The following is a 21446-nucleotide window of genomic DNA, read 5'->3' as shown; positions in this document are numbered from 1 at the left end:
AAGAAGAAGAAGAAGAAGAAGAAGAAGAAGAAGAAGAAGAAGAAGAAGAAGAAGAAGAAGAAGAAGAAGAAGAAGAAGAAGGCGGCTAAAGTGCTCTCACAGAGGCATCTAAAGCACAGTCACTTTTGGGAAATTCCTGTACTAGAGTTCAGCCAAGACCCCTCAGCCATGCCTGCACCCAGCACTCCCTTGCCTTAAAGTGTGTCTTAGGACAAGCCACAGAGTTGCTCCCCAGCTTCTGAAACACCTGATTCCAAGAAAGCCACTTTGAAAGACAGCAAAGCACACATTAAATCTTTATGATCTCTGTTATATGACAGGAAGGAAGCTGGGAACACAATTTTCACTCAACAGCTTTTGTGAAAGTGGAGAATGACTATTATAAGGTTCAAACGAGACAAGAAAGTTTCTTGAAGCTTGTAGGGGACTGAAAGAAAATAGCGTCTTCTGGATATGACAGGATAGACAAGCTCATGACTTCAGAGCAGCTATGGTTGCCTACACAAGACCTGCACAAGATCAAGCTGCTCAACATTCCAACATTGGGAGGGGAGGGAACACACGATTCCCCTACTCCCAGCTGAGGAGCTATTGACTACGAGAGGAGAAAGGGTTCATCTTCTTTAGGCATGTGTCTCCTGAGAGACTAAACATGATGCAACGGATAGATCCAAACCTATAGGCATATCAGAAGCACTAAATAAACTCACAAATTTACTAACCAAATGAGCTAGTAAAAAGAAAAGAGAGAGATGAAGCTGAAAGAGAGAAGTGGTGCCTAAGAGGAGTTGGAAGGGAAAAGGGGAACAGAAATTATCAAAATATATTGTATACATGTCTGAAATTCTCAAAGAATAAATCAAAACATTTTATATTTTTTAAAGCAATTGAAACTATATGAACACACTCAGCAGCTACAGCCTTGAGTTCTGTAAAGCGCTGAGTCAGCACACCCACTTCGTTATTTCCTATGTCTTGACCAAACTCAACCAATCAAGCATAAATCGAAGACAACAGGCGTTACTCCCCACTAGAAGGACTGAATGCAGAAACACAGAAATTATTTTAAACACCTCCAAAAGTGTTCTTTTCTCTAGTTATTGTTCCCTGTACACATGCACATCGTTTTACTTAGAAGTACGGTAGTAACTTAAAAAAAAAAAAAAAAAAGCAAGAGTATTTCATTCCCTGTTGTGTAAGCCGTGTGTGGTCCTCAGAGCTGACCTATAGAATGCGGTGTTCTCCATCCTAAGCATCCTCCTCCAGACAGCCTTGCTACGCATCCTCCTGGCATCTGCCATCTGCCCATCAGGTACTGTCTCTATATATGGCAGGCCTCTGTCTATACCATCCCTCCCAAATTGCGATGATAAATGGTACCCGTTATCAGACCCTTTGCACTGAACAAGACTGTCTTGATGTCCCTCGCAGCTCGCTTCAACTTTAGATATGTTTCTCCCCGAACTCTCTACATAATGAATTTTCTTCTGAAAACTTGTAAATCCAGGCCAAAGAGATGGCTCGGCTGTTCGGAGCACTTGCTGCTCTTCCAGAGGATCTCAGAACCCACATCAGTTAGCTCAAAGCTGCTTGAAACGCCAGCCCTAGGGGATTCAGCGCCCTCTTGCAGCCTCCAAAGGAACCCGCACACTGTGCCCATGCGTGCCCAGAGACATATAAACCAATCTTTTCTTTTAATGTGTAAATTCTTTCTCTCCTTTTTGAGATGTGAATCTCCCAAACAACCTGACAGCCACCACTTTGAAATCATGACCTCAGGCTGCCCAGCTCTGTGAGAGGTTGGGGGCCTCAGTTACACCAGGCGCCGGGTCCCCGGAGGGGCAATCTAATCCCTTCAGTCAGCCTCCCATGATGCCTCCTGTTTCCCAGTGCTTTTCCGCCGGAGCCCCACGGTGCTGAAAATGGCCCCTGCTTTTGCTTCGGCAGAACTCAGCCCCGTCTCTCCTTCTGTGTTCGCCTTGGCTATACCACCGCTGTCTTGAAAAGTCTACCCAGTCTGTTTGTATCTAATCTGCTGCAATTTTCTCTTGATGGTTTAGAGCACTGGTTCTCAACCTTCCTCATGCTGCGACCCTTGAATACAGCTCCTCATGTTATGATGACCTCCAACCATAAGGTTATTTTCATCGCTACCCCACAAGTATAATTTCGCTACCTTACAAGTCATAATGCAAATATCTATCTGATATGTAGCAAGTATTTTCATTATTACAAATTGACCCAAAGGGAGAGGTCATGATCCACATGGTGAGAACAACTCATCTAGATGGAGAAACTACCATTTATGAAAGTCCTTTAATTGTGTGATGTTGATGAGTGATCCTGGGCAGAAAGAAAGGGAGGAAAGAGGTCATCTGCAGCAAGCTTCTTCCCAAAATAGACAAACACCAGTGTGTACCAGTATCTTCCTCTACAAATGGCATGATACATCCTACCTGGTGTATACACTCGGCTTTCCCATGTGAAGGGATCTTTTCCATGGATACTATTATGTCAATATCTTCTGGCCCGAACAGACAAATAGTATGGTTGGTGGTCAGTAACCCCTTTACATGGGCCCATGGGCCATAATACCCTTTGTGGCAGATGAAGTCAGAGTACCACTTGCCTTTAAGAATACATCCTGCTGCAGCCTTTTGTCCAGCCTTTTTGTCCATCTTCCCAGGGCAGTCCATGGCTACTCTCTGAAGACCACCGTGGCTGAGCTTTTTTACTATTGATGACCCTTCATAGAAGGAGCAGGCAAGGAAAGTCTTGAGATCCAGCCGGAGAACCCAGCCACTGCAACCAGCTCGTTCTGTTCTAATTGCATGTGGCCTTGGGAATCTTGGGGAAAGAGCTAGAGTATTTAGGCTGGGGAAGGCTAGGAAAATGGGTTTTATCTGCTGTTATAGAGAGGCCTTCCTGTGTGGCTTCTATGGGGTCACTCATGCTTCTGTCCATGACCCTTCACCTATGCTGTGTAATTTAACTCAGTAACCTCACTGGTTCCCCAGTGGGACCGCTGGTGGAATTACACTTTGGCTTGTCTTTGGGACCCTGTGAGGGTAGATGCTGACAGCCTCGCCCAGGGAGAAGATTCTTGCAACACAACCTGAAGGCTGTCCTACATCAGCCTACAGAAGTGAAAAGAAACATGATGTTCCCCAATGACAAGCTAAGAGTCTGGGAGAGGTGACAGCCTTCTCTGTGACATATGTGCTCTCGCACCCCAAAACCTTCCCTGGATTCAACTGAGCACATAGCTCCATAGCTGGGGTCTGTCCACTTTCTGGTTTCCCACTCAGAAAGAACAACTCTCCCTACTTTCTCCATCTACCTTCTGCAGAGCAAGTCCTAGGCCCGCACTTGAACCCTGTCTGCAGCCCCATGCCTGTGGTTGTCAGCCAACTCTCACTGCTGAGCCTTCTCGCTCCCTTGAATCCTAGCCCTGGAAGCACAACTCGACTTCTTTCTCTTTCCAGCTCCAGCAGCTGCTGAGACCTCCAGCTTGCCTTCCCTGTTGTTTTCTCTCTTCAACACCAATAAGCCAGCCTTTCGTTCCCTTCTGCTGTGTAACTTTTCCTGGGAAGATAGGAACAAACTTCCACTCACCCCAGACGAGGCACAGACAAACAGACCAAAGGAAAGATTGTACCCAAACCTAGCTTGATGAGTCAATGAGAAGACTGGGGTTGCATACAGGAGGGCGGGGGGGGGGGGGTCCAGGAATTTGGACAGCTACTGGACTGTGAAGCACCACCCCATTGTGGGTAATGAGATCCTAGACTCTGCATGGATCCCTGCCTTCAGTTAACCTCTCGCCTCCTCTCTGTGCCCTCCCCACCAAGACCACCTGCAATATGAATACACAGAGTGCACAGGGCCTCCCGCACAGGTTCAAGTCACACGGGGTCCCAGTGCTGAGAGAAGTGGACACAAGCTAACTGAGAAACTATCTCCAGTTGACAACAGCTTGCAAAAGAAAAATTAGTTTTCTGCGCTGGAATGTCACTGGGTCTATAAACCACACGTAAGGGTAGGTCTTAGGGCCAGCACACATGAATAGCTAACACAAAACCAACTCAATGGCATTTTTTTATACTTATTTTCTCAAATTGCTCTTGTTTGGCCGTTTTTATCTTACTGATCTTTTACTTATATATTATGGCATTTGATTTTGTGTTCTCATGAGTTTCACATGTCTGTATGTCTGTCAGTGTGTGCGTATATGTATGTTTCTTGTGCTTTTTCTTTGTTTTGTTTTTCTTTAATGCTGGTTTGTTTGGTTCTTTTTTTCTTTGTTTACTCTTGTCTGTTTTCTAAAGAGAGGAAGAAGTCATGGGGTTGGAAGGATGTAAAGGTGGGGAGGATGTGAGAGGAGTTGGGGAGTGGAAACTATAATCAGAATATATTACGTGAGAAAAATATTTTCAGTTACTAAAAGGACCATGTGCAGAAGCAGGTAGGAGAAGTTAATGGCCACTCTCACTCAGGTGAAAGTCCACTGACCTCCCCAGCTCCTTCTAGTGGGGAGCGCTAACAATGCTGCCACCATGACCACAGACTTTGCTCACTCGGTAGTGGTAGACTCATTCGTCGCCATGACAACCAAGCCAAAGTCTTCTCTGCCTCATGCTGGCTAATGGTCATATCACATTTGGCCTGGAGGCGAACAAAGCTCCATTACAAGATTGTCTACGCTTATTCTTAAATTATTTTATCTATGAGAACAAAAGCCTGAAAAAATGAGCTGTGTGTCCCACAATGACAATATCATATGCTTAGCTGAGACCTATAACCTGATGCAATTTCAACAAGAGTCCCAGGGGGCCTTCTACCGTCTATGGGAGAAAGAAGAAAGCCAAGGAGATGCAGCCAGGCATAGCTGCCTCTGTCCTGATGGCCTTGGAAGTAAAGTGGACTCACCAACCTCAACCCAGATGCGTCACAGGGAGAAGTCATGTGGAGGTCCTCAGCCCTTTGACACTCCCATGTGGCAGGGTGAACACAGGTGAACCCCACCTTTGGGGTGAGGTTGGGGCAGTGGATACTGAGCAGGACATAGGATGCTGGCCTTCTTGTTGGAGCCTCATAGAGCTTCCGGATCGTCAGATTCCTTCTGTAGATAGATGGTCGGCAGAAAAGGCCAGAGGAATGTTCTACAGGCCAGCTGACCCTCAGAGATTAACTAATGGGGCACGGGTTACACTTTCCTCAGGACTGGGCCAGCTCTATCTTTAGCTTTTACTTTTTGTCACCACAATACCCCCTCTCTTCTCTTTCCTCTCTAGCTCTGTCTCTCTCTCCTATATCTCTCTTCTCTCCTATCTCTCCACTCTCTCATTTCCTCTCCATCACCCTCTCTTACCCCTCCCTCATTCCCATGATCTAAAGCATTAAACCCCCACAACCACTCTGAAGGGAAGAGCTGACTTCTTCCACAGCTATGGCCACCCACACACCCGGAGTCTGTAGGATGTGGGTTCTTATTAATGAAATCTAGCCCTCAGCCTCCAAAGGAAGAATGAGGCATCCTGTAGATCTGATCAGTGTTAACGTAAAACAAAGCTCTCGTCCTAAAGAAACCAAAAGACTGTTTATTCTTGAGCCAAGTAGAAGTGATCATGGCCCAGGAACATTGATTGGGGTTGACTTGAATAGAATGTTCTATCATGGAAGCTGTTCCATGAAGTTTTTACTCATACTGAATAAAAGAAAATCCCAAATCAAGGCTGTTTGTTTGTTTGTTTGTTTGTTTGTTTGTTTTTGCACATATACTGGAAGAAATATCAGGAAGGTGGAAAATGGCAAAATGGAGATGATGTTGCCATGAGCTTCTCATGCTGTGATGACATACGCTTACCTTTGGAGCTGGCAGGAGATGGTTGATAGGAAACAGAGGTCTATTAATACATTCCAAAGCGTTGGTTGGTTGGTTAGTTGGTTGGTTGGTTGGTTGGTTGGTTGGTTGGTTGGTTGGTTTTTGGTTTTTGTCTGTTTGTTTGTTGCTCAGTTGAGGAAGCGTTAGTTTAGGCAGAGAAATGGATCTTGACTGGCTAATAAGAGAAGTGCTACTAGCCTGCCTACTGCTCTTGAGGCAGTGGGGCCTGGGAGAATGGAGCCTAAAAATGAGGCGGACTAAAGTCTCACGCAATAGCCAGCTTTATTCAGAACATCAGACAATTTATACTCCAAGGGTGAAGGACGGTCACCTGAGTAAAGTTTACAATCACAAGGACAACCTGCACCTGGCACAAACATGGTTTTTCATAGAGGCTTATAAGCAAATAACAATAATCAGTTATAATGAATAATCTACAATAAACTCGCTCCTATCTGCTACACCTTGGAGAGGCACATTCCAAGAACAATTTCATGTTTTAAAGAAACCGTGGTTACAAGTCTCTTGTTTTCTTGAGATTTTTTTTTTCACATGCACTCAGAATTCCCCTCAGATGACTATTCTTGGACTACGTTCTGACACTATCCCAAGATAATTTGGCTCTACACCTGCAACATTTCCAACTTTCCATAACTGATGTTCTAATCAGTCCATCAGCTTTACGGGATCTTTAACGTGCAGGCATGGCTCCTCTAGGGACTTGACTTCACATGAATTTGAATAAAGTTGTTAGTGTTTCCAGAATCTAAGGACCACCTTGCTCACCATTCAATCAGAAGCCCAAGAGACACAGCAGGTAGAATGAACCAAGTTTATCCCCAAACCAGGTCTAGAGAAAAGAGAGGCAAACCTCCATCTCAAATCTCTGTCTCAGAGGGTCTTGGGGTACAAAGAATTTCTAAGAAGAAGGAAAAGGAGAGTGGGGTGAATTCATGAACTGGGCAGGGTCTTTGTCGCCCACAGGGGTTTCTTTCTTCCTCTGCCCTGAAAAGAATCGGCTTACTCCCTGAGCCTGAGAATGAGCCTTTCTCCTGCAGCAACCACTGGGTGAGAAAGGGCAACAGGAGGGCAGCAGGGTGAACCCGAGCTGGCTTTAGATGAACCCATCTAATTTAAGACTTTCCCTACATGTCAAAGGCTTCACCCAAACCCCGCTCGGTGCACACTCAGTGACAACCTCATCTGCAACTCGTTATTTTTCATCTATTGTTGTTTTTGTTTTATATATTTTGTTTGTTTGTTTGTTTGTTTGTTTACTAGGAATGACCCTAGAACCTCTTGTGTGCCCAACAAGGACACTACCAATGAGCTATCTATCCCTAGCCACTTTTTCACTTTAGCTTTTGAGACAGGAGTCTCACGGAGTTGCTCAAGCTGGCCTTCAAGTGTCTCTGTAGACCTGGTGCGCTCTGAGCTTTTCTTTCTCTTGCCTGTGCCTCCTCTAGCTGGGATGACAGGCTTGTGCCACCAGGCCGATTCTCCATTCTCAAACAGCAGAAATGTCGTGCTGGTTTTCATTAGAAAATCCAGAGATCTTTCCAATTTATTTTTCCAAGCTATAATTTTTTTTCCCAAAAAACATACACATTTGAAGCGTTTTAAGCAGGATCTGGTCATCTCAAACCATTTTAGAATCCAGCTTTCTCCCAAAAAGTTTCGGCCTGAGAGGACAACGCTGCGTGGACCCAGAGCGCCACCTAGGGTCCGGAAGTAGAACTGACAGTCTCCAACTCTCTGGCATTAGAGCTGCTGAAAAAACCATCCAGCTGTTCTTTCTCTTGAGCAAAGTGGGCCATTAGGTGGTCAGAGCATCCGCCTGCATGGTGAACTGAGGCAAATGAGGGTCTTTTGGGAATTTAGGGTGGAAAAAATAGAATAGGCTGAAATCCCTCTGGACATGTGCCAGACGGCCCACACAGCAGAGGGAAGTTCAGAGGACCCCTGCCTAGGACACCAGAGGTGAGATGTTGTAGTTGTCTGTGGAAAGAGTTGATGGGACGGGGTGAGGGCTTAATGCAAGGTGGAAGTGGTAAAGGAGACGAGATCAACTTCCAAGCGTGTGGTCTGGCGTTAACCACGGATTGTGTTGCCATGTAATGAATTGAGCCAAACTAGTGAAATCTTAGAGATCTGACGCTGTTATGTTCGTTAGTTCTTGTCAATTGACAAAAACTAGAGTCGTCTGGGAAGAGGGAGCAGCGATTGGGGAGTTGCCTCCATCAGACTGGCCTGTGGACAGGTCTGAGAAATATTTTTCAGGTGATTAATGATTGATGAGGGAGGGCCCAGCCCAGTGTGGGCAATGACACCCCTGAGTTGGTGATCATGGGTAATATACGTTTTTAAAGCAGGCTGAGCAAACCATGTAAGCAGCATTCATCCACAGTCTCTGCTTCAGTTCCTGCCTCCAAGTTCCTGCCCTGACTTCCCTCAGTGATGTACTGCTACCGGGAAGTGTAAGATGAAATGAGCCCTTTCTTCCTCAAATTGGTTTTTGGTCAGTGTTTTATCACAGGACAGAAATCAAGCTAGGCAGGACACTGTCTAAGGAAAGTCCTGTTTCCAAGATGTGGACATGAGTTTCCAGGTAGTTCTTTCTCCCTGATGGTTGTAGAAAAGGGTGAAACTACGCAAATGTGTCAAAAGAAGCTCATGGGCTTCGCAGGCATTATCCTCAGCAACCCTACTACAGCGATCATAAAGACACATGAACCATGTGAAGGCTCACCCTGAAAAATCAGCCTAGACTAGTGGTTTTCAACCTGTGGGCTGTGACCTCTTTGGGGTCTTAAGACTTTTTCACATAGCAGCTATCTTGATATCAGATATTTATGCTATCATTCATAACAGTAGCAAAAGCACACCTATGAAGTGACAAGGAAACGATTGTATGGTTGGGGGTCACCGAAACATGAGGAACTGTATTAAAGGGTGGCAGCATTAGGAAGATCGAGAGACACTGCCTTAGACCATAGCCCAGGTCAGCCTCAGTTCTCCCAGACTCATCAGGGCTTGCCTCCCAGGCACCTTTAACTCTCCAGGATCCGAGTGGCACAAGGCTGGTTTCTGAGAGGCTGGGGAGAAGTGCCTGCAAGGTGCTTATCCAGGATTCAATGGTTCCTGCGTACTGAAATCATCCCAGAGTGACTAGCCATCCTCTCCTCTCCATCCACCTGACAAGAGGTGGGTCTTCCACGAAGCCAAGGCAGTCCTGGCAACTTCAGACCTAATTTTTAAAAATAAAATAAAAAAGCCTTCTGCTAAGCAGCATCCACTGCCAAAGCACCAGTGGACCATTTTCACGGGTCTGCCGTGGTGCTTTCTTGGCAGAAACTACCCTACTGTCTCGCTCCTGCCTGTTCCCCCAACAGCCCAGTACCCACTCTGTCTGCTCGTTTGTTGCACTGATCACTATTTGTAACTAGATTTTCAGGCTAAATCTTGACTCAGACCATGCCTGTCCCAAAGAAGCTCATGGAAGAAAAAGCCAGAAGGAAGAAAGGTTGACCAAATGAGCTATGTGATAAAAACCTAAACCCAGGTGTAAGGGCACCTGCCAGGCATCCCAGTGACTCAGGGGAATGAGGTGGGGAAATGACTGAAGCCCAGGGGTTCGAGGCCAGCCTAGGCATCAGGAGAGCCCATTGCAAAGCTGTAAAGCTGCCACCTCCCCATTTCCATCACTCACACCTTCTCCAACCACCCTTCATCTGACAAGCTGGGTCCACAGAGACCTCAAAGCTCCCACATGCTGCCATCTGTTTGCCGTGGCCCACGGAGCTTTTCCTGCCATCCTACCCCGGTTTGGTTTTTGAGACAGAGTCTGCTTATGTAGCCCAAACTGTCAATCCCCCTGCCTCAGCCTCCAGAGAGCTGAGACTGTAGAAAAGCATCAGTAACCGATCTTTCTATCCAACCTCCAAAATGTGTCTTCCATGAAAACATCCTTTGTTCCCCAAATCTCCTGTAGTATTTTTTTCTCTTTTGACCCAATTTAGAATTTTCTTGATATATCTGTCTTCTTATTTCACCTTACAGTTACTTAATTAGCTTCTCTCTCCCCCTCCAGACTGTAAATTGCTCAAGGGTGCACACTCATTTGCAAGGGGTGACAGAGCAGTCAGTATTTAATGGCACATGCTCCACATCCAAATTGCCTGGGTGTAAAATTGCTCTGCCGCTCGCTGGCTGAGTGCATCTGGCAAACATAACTTCCTTAGGCTTTGTTTCTTCATCTGTAAATTTTCTATATTTAGAAGGATTAATGCATGCCAGGCTGAGGTTGGCCTTTCCCATGCTGAATAACTACTAAAATGGGCTTTTCCTATCTTGGTTTTTATTAACACTTGAAGGCAATAGATGCCATATTTCAAAGGAAAGCTACCACACAGCACTCACAAGAGGGAAGGGGACACAAGACCACCTGAGTGTTCAGAGAAATTAAAGACAGGAAGAACAGGTTTTATGACATGATAGAACTCTGTGAACCCAATCCTGGCAAAAACCCATAACAAAGAGGCCTGAGGACTGCCCTTAATACTGTCATTTAGCTGACTTGTCATGCTGCCAAGATGTTATCTAAATAGTCATGCCCATATCCAGGGAGGCAGAAGCAGGTGGCTCTCCATGAGTTCAAGGCCAGCCTGGTCTACAGAGCGAGTCCAGGACAGCCAAGGCTACACAGAGAAACCCTGTCTCAAAAAATGCCAAATAAATAAATAGTCATGTCCATCCCCATAGATAAGTGCTACTCATGGCCTTAATCAAAGAATACTTCTTGGCAATGAACAACAAGAAATTGGGAGACCATGTAGCTGCTCAGGTGCTGCAAACAAGAGATTAGTTCGTTCTGAGCCCTGCGGCCCTATACCACCCCTTCAAGATGAAGGGATCATTGAGAGGAGAGAACAGGGAAAGTGTGGAAGCTGAATGGTAGGGAGAAAGGCTGTGAAATGCTGGGCATGGGACAGCCAATGCAGTTATGACCACATAGCAGCTGTACTGTCTACAAAGGACCTTCCCAAAACCAAGTCTATAAATAATCAGTCATGAAACAGGGTAGGGGAGGGCATCATCCCTACCCATCCCCGATGAAGTATTGGCTGCAAATGGGTTGTGGGGGAGGGGCAGTCACTGTCTTTAATCATGTTTCCACCGAGGAGCCCACCAGACCCCACTGTACAGTTTCTCACCCTTGACAACACAAATGATTCTAGTTAAAGTCAGCAGGTCTCAAAAAAGTAGGAGAAAATGAATTATAGGGAAGAAGAAGACTTAACAGAGGGCGAATAGAGAAAGTGAAGGGTTACAGCAATCAGAATGTACTTCATGCATGTGTGAAACTGTCAACAAATTCCATAAATTCCCCCCCAAAAAAGTTTAAAAATATGCAACCCTGTATCTTCCCTAAATGTTTCTTATCTGTCAAACTCAGGGAAACCCCAGATATTCCAAGTAGAGCACTGACATCACTGTTCACTCAAGCCTTCTAAGGAGAGGTGGATGAAGACCACTCAGAGAGCTCAGGAAACCCCCACAGCGGGGGAGCCAAGTAACCAGGGTGCATCAACCGTCTGAGGAAGCCAGAGTCAAACACCTGTACTTGCCAGGAGCTGACAACAGGTGAAACAAAGGAGAGGAACTTGTGTGAGTAGATTTAAAGCTCGAAAGGTGGAAGGATGTCTCCTTCGAGAGAAGTTGGTTGGAAAAGACACCAACAGAGTCCAGGAGAGGCAGTGGGCCTTAGACTCTAGCCTAAAATTGGGGACCATTTGGGAAATAGGAGATGAATCACCCTCACCATGGCAAAGCTAAAGATACCAGTGGCAGACCATAAGAAAGCTCAGCCACAACCTAATAACTCGTCATGTACTCAAGTGAGCTGCAGACAAGAGAGGCCAGCCACTGGGGCAAGATGGTTGGAGGTGGCATGTGCAAATTATCTCTGAGCACCTAGATATGCTTATCTGCTTCACAAAGCCAAGCTCAGGACAACTCTAACCTGGGAAAAACATTTCTTTTCCCCTACCTTTCCCTGACCAAGCCAATCATCAGAAACTGTAGCTGAAATAAGATGAATGAATAGAGGAAGCCACTTTTACCTTACTTGACCATATCACCTTCTCTCCCTCAAGCCTGAGCAGGAGTAGAGGAAGGGAGGGAGGAGGAAAAGCCTCACCGTTAAATCAAATTCAACACTTACACAATGACATATGAACAGACATTTTACTAATTATTTTACTTAAGAATAACCAGTGAAATTGAGGGATGGAGAGGATTAAAAGTCAATAACTGCATGATACCAAGTCATTAGACAAAAACTTGAACTACAGTAAGATAGACAATCAAGTTAGTTTCGCTAAGGGTTTGTCTATCTTGTAGATTTTCTCAAAGAACCAGCTCTTGGTTTCATTGATTATTTGAATTGTTCTTTGTTTCTAATGTATTGATTTCAGCTCCGAGTTTGATTATTTACAGCCATCTACTCCTTTTAGAAGAACATTACCAACTTCATTCTATGAGGCCACAGTCACATTGATACCTAAACCGCACAAAGACCCTGGAAAGAAAGAGAACTTCACACCAATCTCACTTATGAACATTGATGCAAAAATATTCAATAAAATACTCAAAAACCAAATCCAAGAACACATTAAAGATATCATCCACTACGACCAAGTAGGCTTCATCCAAGGCATGCAAGGGTAGATCAATATATGAAAATCTATCAATGTGATCCACCACATAAACAAACTGGAAGAGAAAAACCACATGATCATCTCCTTAGAGGCTGAAAAAGCATTTGACAAAATTCAACATCCATTCATATTTAAAGTTTTGGAGAGATCAGAGATACAAGGCACATATCTAAACATAGTAAAGGCAATATACAGCAAGCCTATAGCCAGCATCAAACTATATGGAGAGAAACTGAAATGAATCCCACTGAAATCACGGACAAGGCAAGGCTGCCCACTCTCTCCCTATCTCTTCAACATAGTTCTTGAAGTACTAGCTAGAGTAATAGGACAAGTAAAGGAGATCAGGGGAATACAAATCAGAAAGGAAGAAGTCAAAGTATCACTATTCGCAGATGATATGATAGTATACATGAATGACCCCAAAAATTCTAACAGAAAATTTCTTCAGCTGATAAACACCTTCAGCAAAGTGGTTGGATACCAAATTAACTCAAAAAATCTGAAGCCCTCCTATATACAAAACACAAATGGGCTCAGAAAGAAATTAGGGAAACAATACCCTTCACAATAGCCACAAATAACATAAAGTACCTTGGTGTAACTATAACCAAGCAAGTGAAAGTTTCCTATAGGAAAAAACTTCAAGTCTTTGAAGAAAGAAATTGAAGAAGACATCAGAAAACAGAAAGACCACCCATGCTCATGGATTGGTAGGATTAACATAGTGAAAATGGCTATCCTACCGAAAGCAATCTACAAATGCAACGCAATCAAAATATCAATACAATTCTTTACAGACCTTGAAAGAACAAGTCTCAATTTCAAATGGAAAAAAAAAAAACAGAATAGCTAAAACAATCCTCTATAATAAAAATCTTCTGGAGGTATATCTATCCCTGATCTCAAGCTGTACTATAGAGCAACAGTAATAAAAACTGCATGGTACTGGCATAGAAACAAAATGTTGATCAATGGAATCTAATAGAAGACCCAGAAATAAACCCACATACCTATGGATACTTGTCTTTTGACAAAGAAGCCAAACCCATACAATGGAAAAAAAAAAAAAAAAAAAGACAGCATCTTCAACAAATGGTGCTGATCTAACTGGATGTCTACATGTAGAAAAATGCAAATAGATCTATATTTATCACCCTGCACAAAACTAAAGTCTAAGTGTATAAAAGACCTCAACTTAAAAGCAGACACACTACACAGAGAAACCCTGTGGGGCCTTGACCTAATTGGCACAGGAACCAACTTCCTGAACAGAACACCAACAGCACAGGCTCTAAGATCAACAATCAATAAATCAATAAATCATGGAACTGAAAAGCTTCTGTAAAGCAAAGGACACTGTCATCAGAACAAAATTAATTCCTACAGATTGGGAAAAAGATCTTCACCAACCCTATATCTGACAGAGGGCTAATATCCAGAATATATAAAGAACTGAAGAAGTTAAACAGCAACAAACCAAGTAATCAAATTTAAAAATGGGTACAGAGCTAAACAGAAATTTCTGAACAAAGGAATATCAAATGGCAGAGAAACACTTAAAGAAATGTTCAACATCCTGAGTCATCTGGGAAATGCAAATCAAAAGAACCGTGAAATTTTCACCTTAAACCCATCAGAATGGCTAAGATCAAAAACTCAAGTGACAACACATGCTGGAGAGGATGCTGAGAAAGGGGAACCCACCTCTATTGCTGGTGGGAATGTAAACTTATAAACCACTTTGGAAATCAATCTGGTGCTTTCTCAGACAGGTAGGAATAGTGCGTCCTCAAGATCCAACTATATCACTCCTACACATATATTCAAGTACACAACAAGGACATTTGTTCAACCATTTTTTATAGCAGCTTTATTTGTAATTGCCAGAATCTGAAAACAACCCAGATGTCCCTCAGCTGAGGAATGGATACAGAAATTGTGGTACATTTCCACAATGGAATATTACTCAGCAATCAAAAACAAGGAAATCATGAAATTTGCAGGCAAATGGTAGGAACTAGAAAAGATCATCCTGAGTGAGGTATCCCAGAAGGAGAAAGACACACATGGTATATACTCACTTATATGTGGATATTAGACATATAATATGGGATAAATATACTAAAATCTGTATAATGAAGCTAAGCAAGAAGAAGGACCCAGGGTAAGATAATCAATCCTCGCTCAGAAAAGCAAATAGGACAAGCATCAGAACAGGTAAAAAAAAAAAAAAAAAAACAGGGAACAGGACAGGAGCCTACCACAGAGGGCCTCTGAAAGACTCCACCCAGCGAGGTACCATAGCAGATGCTGAGACTCATAGCCAAACTTTGGGCAGAGTTCAGAGAATCTTATGAAAGAAGTGGGAGATAGTAAGACCTGGAGAGAACAGGAGCTCCACAAGGAGAGCAACAAAACCAAAACATCTGGGCCCAGGGGTCTTTTCTGAGACTGATACTCCAACCAAGGACCATTGTTGGAGATGACCTAGAACCCCTGCACAGATGTAGTCCATGGCAGCTCTGCATCCAAGTGGGTGACCTAGTAAGGGGAACAGGGGCTGTCTCTGACATGAACTCAGTGGCTGGCTCTTTGATCACCTCCCCCTGAGGGGGGATCAGCCTTACCAGGCCACAGAAGAAGACAATGCAGCCAGTCCTGATGAGACCTGATAGCTAGGGTCAGATGTAAGGGAAGGAGGACCCCCCCTATCAGTGGACTTGGAAAGGGGCATGGGAGGAGATGAGAGAGGAAAGGAGAGATTGGGAGGGAATGAGGGAGGGGGCTACAGCTGGGATACAAAGTGAATAAACTGTAATTAATATAAAAAATAAATAAATTTTTTAAAAAGATAAAAAACTAGGGAATCATAACAGCTTAATAACAATCTATAACATGTTAGTAACAAAGAACAAAAACTGGCATATACAAATAAAATTCAAAAATAATAATAATCAAAAAAGATCCAGCTATACCTCTCCTAAGCATATACCCAAAAGATGTCCCACCATTCAATAAGGACATTTGTTCAACTACGTTCATAGCAGCTTTATTTACAATAGCTGGAATCTGGAAACAATCTAGATGTCCCTCAACTGAAGAATGGATACAGAAATTGTTGTACATTTACACAATGGAATACTACTCAGCAATTAAAAACAAGAAAATTATGAAATTTGCAGGCAAATGGTGGGAACTAGAAAAGATCATCCTGAGTGAAGTAACCCAGAAGCAGAAAGACACATTTGACATATACTCACTTATAAGTGGATATTAGCCATATAATATAGGATAAACATACTAAAATCTATAGTCCTAAAGAAGTTAAACAACAAGGAGGACCCTAGAGAAGATGCTTAATCCTCATTCAGAAGGACAAACAAGACAGACACCAGAAGTAAGAGAAGACAAGGAACAGGACAGGAGCCCTCCACAAAGGACCTCTGAAAGACTCAGCCCACAAGGGTATCGAAGGAGATACTGAGACTCATAGCCAAACTTTGGACAGAGTGCTGGAATACTTATGGAAGAAAAGAGAGATAGAAAGACCTGGAGGGAACAGGAACTCCATAAGGAGAAAAACAGAGCAAAAATACCTGAGCCCAGAGGAGCCTGCAGAGACCAATACTCCAACCAAGGACCATGCATGGAGAGGACCTAGACCCCCTGTTCAAATGAAGCCCATCGGTTGCTCAGTTTCTAAGTGGGTTTCCTAGTAATGGCTAAGGGGCTGTCTCTGACATGAACTCAGTGGCCAAATCTTTGATCACCTCCCCCTGGGGATTGCAGCCTTGCCAGGCCACAAAGAAAGATGATGCAGCCAGCTTTGTTAAGACCTAATAAGCTAGAGTCAGATAGAAGGGGAGGAGGTCTTCCCCTATCAGGGAACAAGAGGAAAGGGCATGGGGGAGAAGTGAGTAGGACTGGGAAGACAGGAAGGAAGGGGCTGCAACAGGGATACAAAGTGAATAAATGTAATAAATATAGAAATAAAATTAATTTTTAAAAAAGATAGACACTCAAGGAATGTTCCCTGTTTGGGTTCCTCATGTTCCCCCATATTAGTGTCCTGCATCCAGCACATATCCCTTTCTCTATTCATATGGTTAGTGATCTTCAGCTATGTGCCAGCCGGGAACCAGAGATGGAGACGACAAAGACCATCCCTTCATAAACACAGGACAAGTCGTGTTCACCAAACATGAAAGCAAGCGCACTACCGGGACCTCCTATGGCAGGTGTGTCAGAGGCACCAGAGAACCAAAACCATCCCTCAGTTCTTGGAAACGACACGCAAAGCAATATGTCGTTTGTCCTGTTCTAAGAGTTCTCGCCCTGATTCAGCTGTGGACGTCTGTGGGAAGATGGCTGGGTTGCGGGCAGGAGGACTTGTGAGATTGTTTCCTGAGGACAGGAGCTGATGCGCAGCATACTGAGAACACTTTCACGGATCTCCTGAAAGCAGACTGTAAGACATTCCAGGCTGGAGGTCTGTTAGTAATCACTTTAGAGCAGTGGTTTTCAACCTTCCTCATGCTGAGAGACTCACGTTGGGGTGACCCCCAACTCTAACATTGCCACTTCCTAACTATAATTTTGCTCCTGTTATGAGTCATGATGTAAATATCTGTTATGTGGGATATCTGATCTGTGACCCCAGTGAAAGGGTCGGTTGCTCCAGGACTTACGACCCACAGATTGAGAGCCATTGATTTGATGAGCAGGAACTGCTGGCAGAGGGGAATGAGACAGGGCAGAGATAACACTGCCCTGTAGTGCACTTGTGACCGAGGAACGAGATTCATCAGAAATCTCCAGATCAGAGACAGCCCTTCAGAACTGTCTCAGCGAGGACAGGGACCTGGCTTCTGTCCCCAACATCAGCCAGTCTCCTCAGTGAAAGACTGCTGGTGTACTGCAGTACCACTGAGGCTAGGAGACCGGAGACCACAGAAATTATACCTCCAATTGGACATCAATACCCCATCTCATTTACAGCTTCGCCCACCTCTAGCCGTCTACTCGATTGAAGGCTTTCCCAGTACACACCGTCTGTAATTTCTCCCAGCTCCCGAATAGCCAAGGCTCTTCTTGAGTAAACAAGACATTTCTCAGAGGTTGCCTCGTTGTTTTGGTTTCTCCAACATGCTCAGGAGATCAAAGAGAAGATGACTCTGAGATGAAAGTAACATGTGTTTGGCTTATTTACTCGGAATCCCGGCTCTGAGGACTGACCCAGGATATGCCAGAACAGCAGATGCTCCAAGACACCTCCAACTGCCACCAGCAGGGTACCATCTTATTAGCTCAAATGATGTAGGCCCCTGGAAGTTCTTAAGGAGCTTTCTGGGCCAGAAACTCACATTTTACATTTTATGCTTGGTCTAAACCCAGGAAATGTGCCCAGTCCTTTGGCCAAATCCACTGAGCTTAGGAAAAGCTGATGTCTCAAGCCTTCTCCATGGGAAACCTATGTCTGCACTTTTTTCCAAACAAACATCACCTCAACGCTGACTTTGTGCCAGGAAATCTGGTTGGCAGTGAGAATAAAGAGATAAACAAGACCCGGGGCCTGCTTTCTAGGGTTTCAAAGGTTGTCGTGGAAAAGGGACAAATGGGACCTCTAGACTGGTTGGAAGAAAAACCCTTCACCAAGGCAATCTGCTCTTCCAACAGCTCTGTGCGTTGTGCCAAGTAGTGCTGTTATCCATCGCCAAAAATCTTAGCGGTGAAGATTATTGCCAAAACCGTGCTGCGGCACCTCTAAAAAGAGGCAATATTTGAATGACTCTCTGTGGGGAGGAGGCAGGTTATGAATCCTGCAGATAGCTCCGGATGGCAAGCCTGCTTTCTGAAAACGATAAAGCGTATTGTTTCTTTGAGCCAGGCCCTTCCTTGGGAGGCCAGACCAGCACACGGAGTGGAACTGCTCCAGACTGAGCAAAAGCTCTGGGGTTTGGCAACATCTGACAGGGGACACCACTGTCATTCAAGCTCTGGCTCCCTAGGAGCTGGAGTCAGGATGTGCAGCACCCGGTTTATCCCCTCTGGTTTTGTATCAATGCGTAATTAATTTGTACGCCAGCCACTATGTATGAACTACTGTAGACAGAAAAGGGATACTTAACTAACCAGATCAGCAAGAGTGGATACTCTGTTTAAAAGCCCCTTGTCTATGCAGGAAAATGCTTTAGAGTTCTTTGGCTTTCTTGCTTTTTTTTGAGGAAATGATACCTTGACTTTCATCAGTTAGGCCTATCAATAAGCGGACTCTACAACAACTGTCCATCAGGGGCAGCTGTCTGGGAGTCAGTATGTTGGGCTCACAGAAAAAAAAAAAAGACAGTCCACACCTGGAAGCAAGGAAGCGTCGCTTTCACTTGATTCTTAGCAGGTGAGAGCTAATGAGGTTGTCTCAGCAACAGAGAAAATCGTGGGAGGTATGATTCTGGACAAGGAAAACGACAGAGGTGTACAGCGTAAAGTGAAGTGGAGTCTGTTGGGGTTCTGACTGTAAACAAAGACAATGCTGCATAGAAAGCTGTGGTGGTTCATGCCTTTAATTCCAGGCCTTGGGAGGCAGAGGCAGGCAGATCTCTCTGAGTTCAAGGTCAGCCTGTTCTGAAAAGCGAGTGTCAGGACATCGGAACAGCTAGGGCTATACATAGACAAACCCTGTCAGGAAGGAAGGAAGGAAGGAAGGAAGGAAGGAAGGAAGGAAGGAAGGAAGGAAGGGAGAAAGAGAGAGAGAGAAAGAAAGAAAGAAAGAAAGAAAGAAAGAAAGAAAGAAAGAAAGAAAGAAAGAAAGAAAGAAAGAAAGAAAGAATTGAAAAATCCAAATTGAGAAACAAATATGTCTCCATGCCAAAGTTTATAAGTTTTGATCTCTGTTCTACTTCTATATTTCTGGGTGACCTTGGGGTTTCTCTGGTCCTTGGTGTTTTTGTCTGTTAAGTGGAAATGCCAATAGTACCTACTTCACAAGGATGTTGTGATATTAGATGAGGTAAGAGAGACAGGAAAATATGTAAAACATAATGGACCAAGCATGGTTGCTCACACGTGTCTTCCTGACTCTCAGGGGACTAAGGCAGGATGATCAGGAGTTCTAACCTAGATTTGACTAGTGGAGTAGGAAAACAGGCCATGTCACATGAGATCCTATCTCGGAAGAAAGAGTAGCCTGGGGGTATCGCTCAAATATAGAACACTTGCCTAGCATGTTCAAGGGCCTGGGGTCTAGCCCTAGTACCACAAAAAGAAAGCAGCAGAATGGACATGACAGCTGCTATGTAACAAGTGATCTGTGACACGCAGCTAAAATTGTCATCATTCACAACACAAATGAAACGAGAGTACCTTTGCCATCCAGGTAATATTCTTCCTCTAGCAGCTGTTATGGTGCCAAATGGTCCAGAAGGACAGTTGAACTTTATTTGAAAGTGTCTAAGAAGGGACAAAAGATGGCAGTTTCATGGCAGACGGAGGGAGACCTGAGGACAGGGATGGGAATGGCACTAAGACTTCTTAGTGCTGATGGACGGTTCTTTACCGTGTTCTGATGATCTAGTCTAGAAAATAATTACTTTAAAAGGAGTGGGCCATAGCCATGCAGGAAAAGAACAAATATTGGGTAACTAGATGCTTACATGGGACGGCATAACAGCTCAGGGATAACTGCAGGGAGCAAAGATACTATGCTTTAGGCTTTACCACATGGATTCACTTGTTCCACAGTACCATGTGAGGATAGTATGAGAACACCCTCAAAACAGATGACATTGGATTGGTATGCCCAAGTTATAGAGAAGGAATGACAAGGGTTAATAAGGTGCTCGTTTACCCAGCAAATCAGTCACAGAACCCTGACTGGAACTCAGGCTTTCTCACTTTGCAAGTATAAAGACCTATGAATATAATACCTGAAAATGTGTGTGTGTGTGTGTGTGTGTGTGTGTGTTGTAGGAGTGCACGAATGTGTGCATTTGAGTGTGTGCACACATATGCGAGCATGTATGTGAAGGCCAGAAGTTGATGTTGTCTCTCTCCACTTATATTTTTTGAGACAGGGTTTCTCCCTGAACCCGAAACTCATCAGTTACTCTGGCTGTCTGATTAACCTGCGAGCCCCAGCGATCTTCTTGCCTCTGTTGTCCATCCCAGTGCTGGGGTTCCAAGCACATGCAGCCACACTTGGCCTTTTATGTGGGTTCTAGAGATACAGGCACAAGTCCTTAGGCTCACATGGCAGGCGCTTTACTGACTGAGCCACCTCCCCAACCCGAAGAGTTGGGGCAAATTCACATGAACTGATGAAATATGGTGCCCAAGTGCATGGTTGGATCTTGGATTGGAACAAAAGGAGGAAAACCACAGGAAACTGCGGGTCCAAATAAAGTCTGCATGTGCAAAAATTATGAGCGCTGTATCTGCACCACTGTACTCGTTATCATTTCCACAGCTGCCCCCCCCCACGAAATGTCAGATGGGGGCCAGAGGGAAACCTGTGTCCTATATTTGGAATTTTTCTATAGATTTAAATCCGTTGAAATACTCTTTTAAGGTTCTGCATGACCACAGCCATAAATATGATTAAAGTGTGAGGTAGACACTTCTAATTTCAAATGTGTCTCTGTTTGACCAGCCCAACTCCACAGCCTAGTGACTGGTCACATACGAACAACCTACTGATATGTTAGGAGAACCTGCCGATAGACACCACATTTGGGGAGATAAAGATAAAAACCGAATTCATCCTTTCAAAATAAACATTAATAAATATCTCTGCTGCCAAAATACACTGGACTGCTGAGCGTCCTCATCATCCAACCAAGTTCAGT

General features: G+C 44.3%; 1 pseudogene; it reads left to right on the top strand.

The window, feature by feature from the left end:
- LOC129670380 (WD40 repeat-containing protein SMU1-like) overlaps window positions 1-2003 on the top strand; it is a 12118-nt pseudogene extending 10115 nt beyond the window's left edge.
- Window positions 2004-21446: the final 19443 nt, after the last annotated feature.

The sequence above is a fragment of the Psammomys obesus genome, unplaced genomic scaffold (assembly GCF_907164565.1).
Source record: "Psammomys obesus unplaced genomic scaffold, mPsaObe1.curated_primary_1811, whole genome shotgun sequence".
In the NCBI taxonomy this organism is placed as follows: Eukaryota; Metazoa; Chordata; class Mammalia; order Rodentia; family Muridae; genus Psammomys; species Psammomys obesus.
The sequence above is the reverse complement of the archived record's forward strand: the minus strand, read 5'-3'. Positions and strand labels throughout refer to the sequence as shown.